We start from the raw sequence: 3,151 nt of genomic DNA on the forward strand, positions 1-3,151 counted from the left end.
TTAGGCGGAATGTCATTAAAATATTTATATAAAAATTACGTGTATGTTCGTGATCGCTAAATTCAAAAACTACTGCACCGATTTTTACCAAATTGTATATACAGTCTCTATGGGGCATGAGGAGTGTTTTTGTGTAGTTTGAAGTTCTTTTGACATATGGCGCAGTATTTGGTTTTTTTGTGTTTTTGCACCGTAACTCAAGAATTACTGCACCGTTTTTTAACAAATTGTATGTACAGGCTCTATGGGATGTGCGGAGTGTTTCTGTGTAGTTCGAAGTTCATCCGACAGATGACGCAATATTTAGTTTTTTTTTTGTGTTTTTGCACCGTAACTCAAGAACTACTGCATCGATTTTGACCAAACTTTATGTATACAGGGCGTTAAGAGTGTTTCTGTTGGGTGCTTAAGTGAAGTTCCTTAGCATACATGGAATACCGAATTAAAGGCAATATATAGGATATTTGTTACTACTTTCAAAGTACCAAAAATCAGACTATGCAAAATATGGACCAGAGATAAGGAGGAGTACATACAATTTGGTCAAAATCGGTGCAGTAGTTTTCGAATTTAGCGATCACGAACATACACGTAATGTTCATATCGTCAGCTAAAATGCAAAAAGGCGTAACTAACAAAAACATAATTGTGTAGGAGAAGCAAAAAACAGTTTTGAATGAAAACTATAAACATGTCAAATGAAGATTTTTCTAAGTTCACTTTAAATACACTGACAGATGTACACCTAAATAAAACAAAATTGTTTTTCAATTATTTGAAGAGTTATGTCAGATACGTCTTTTTTACTCTGTTTTTGTGAAATACAAAAAAGACGTATCTACACTCAATAGGTTTCAACATAATGATAAGGTATTTTATATAATTTAAATTACTATTATCGGCATTAAGAAAGTAAATAAGTTAATAATTGATTATAAAAAATTAAGTTTATTGATTAAAATAATGTTTGCAATAACGGGTTTAAATAAAAGGTTGTTCATTATTAATTGAACTTGTTATACATAAATTCATATGTTAGTTCAGTAACATATTTTTATTTAAATTCTTAATTATGAATTAAATTTTAAATTACATTTTAAAACTACTTTTGAAATGGAATATTTTCATAGAAAGAATGACAGTCTGCAGGAAGTATTTTTTTCAGATCCTGTAGATGTTGCCATTTTTTAAATGAAATTGTTATTCTCTGTTCATGTAATTGCGTGGGTGGAACAACTGAGAAATTCTTTCCAATTCTTTGTGGAAGCTGTTGGTAAGGTTCAGTTATATTTGTTTTGAAATAAATGACTCCAGTTGGATCATATGCCAAAGTTCGTATCATATGCCTTATTACCTAAAATAAAATAATTAAACATATACATTTTTTGTAACAATATTATGCATTCAAATGTTATTGATCGTGTCCATTACCTGGTCTAATAGAAGCATATCGCTTAGGAATAGACTCATAGTTGAGAAAGTAATTATGATTTATATGATGCACTGTCAAAGGTTTAGGGCTTCTTCGGGCAGCTTTCATTTGTTCAACAAATTGGAATGGTAAATTTAATTGTTTATTTTTAATTTTCCTTTCAATCAAAGAATGGGTTGAATCACATTCCATTTGAGTGTGACCAACTACCAAGTACTTATGCTCTATTGTGATATTTTTTTCTACGCACAATGAAAGTAAAGCATTAGATAAAACCACATTTCTATTTTGGTAACAACAACCATCCGAATAGATAATAATGTGGTGAATGTCAGGGGAATGTAGAACAGCATTTCTTAAATAAGTAACAATAATTGTTGCAAATGTCGATGATACCAAGTTTCCTTCCGTTTCATCCCAAAAATAATTATCGGAATCATGATTTATCACATTATAAATTGTGAAATTATGAACTTGTAATTTCATTTTATAATAAGCGGAGTTGGCTTTCGATTGTGGTATAAGCTTTACTGCTTGCATATCCATACAAATTAGTAGACTCAACCCAGACTTAGCACTTTCTATATCGTTTTCTTTTTCGACTCTCATTTTCTCTATTTCATTTCTGTAATTTTCGAACTCATCCTGTGAAATATTTTTTGATTTGTCTGACAAACAAATGTCGCATTGATCGTTTCGTGGTTTGAGCATGGCGTAATTACAAGTTTTTATTATCTTCATGAAATTTGGAAAACATACTGCCTCAGTATCATTATCTTCGTGCTCATTGAATGCCTCGGTATAGACATCATATATTTGTCTATAAGATTTGAAGTCTATGTGGAAATATTGTTTGGCTGTATATTTCCGACGATAATGTGATTCCAATTTTGGAACGTCTTCCAACCATTTTCTCAAAAAGTCATGTCTTTTAATATATAGTTTTTCTTGGTTCGTTTCTCTTTTTGCTTAAGTTTTAACTGTCTGTTGTTTAACAGGATTTATTTGAGTGTCATGTAAACCACTAGTATCTATACATAATCTGACCATCTTTTCAGATATGCCTAATGTTGATAAAAACATTTTGGCACACACTTGAATACGATTTGTGTTGTACTTCAGAAAATAGTATTTTGTATTTGAACGCCTTGAATTTTCCACTGTAGAACGCTGTATTGTTGAGCACTCGATTCCAGAACGTCATCTTCCAGAACAAATCGAAAATTTCCTTACGTATGTCTTCCGAAAAATAGGAGCAGTGTCGCAATGAACTTTTTTTCGCAAAATTTAGTGTTGCACCTATTTTTCAGTGATCTCGATTTTTTATCACTCATGCGTTTTCCTTTGGACATACCTTTATATGTTTTACCTTCCATACGATTAATTTTATTTTCGCGTCTTTCTTTTTTGACAATTTTATTCGCACTTTTCTGTTGAGGTATGTTTCAAGAGACGTACGACGAAAGTGTAAAGAGAAAAAAGAAAGGAGTTTGTACATAATGTGCAGTCAACGTTCATCAGCTTTGTGGATAGAGGAAAAAGTATGCCCGACAGGGTGATATTGCATATGACGAATAATAGACTACATTTTTTTTAACAAATTTAGTTATTTAGTTTAATGGCAGTCATAACAATTAAGTAAAAACGTAAATTTTTTGTTAGTTACGCCTTTTTGCATTTATCAAATAAAGCCACTTGTAGTTACGTCTTTTTGTTTTT

The 3,151-nt window shown here is 31.1% G+C and overlaps 1 pseudogene; it reads right to left on the reverse strand.

Moving 5' to 3' along the window:
* Positions 1-1,086: 1,086 nt before the first annotated feature.
* LOC133329394 (uncharacterized) lies at positions 1,087-1,624 on the reverse strand (annotated as a pseudogene).
* Between the last annotated feature and the right edge of the window lie 1,527 nt (positions 1,625-3,151).

The sequence above is a fragment of the Musca vetustissima genome, unplaced genomic scaffold, assembly GCF_032173495.1.
Source record: "Musca vetustissima isolate MV318-11 ecotype Yass unplaced genomic scaffold, APGP_CSIRO_Mvet_v1 utg17689, whole genome shotgun sequence".
Taxonomy (NCBI): Eukaryota; Metazoa; Arthropoda; class Insecta; order Diptera; family Muscidae; genus Musca; species Musca vetustissima.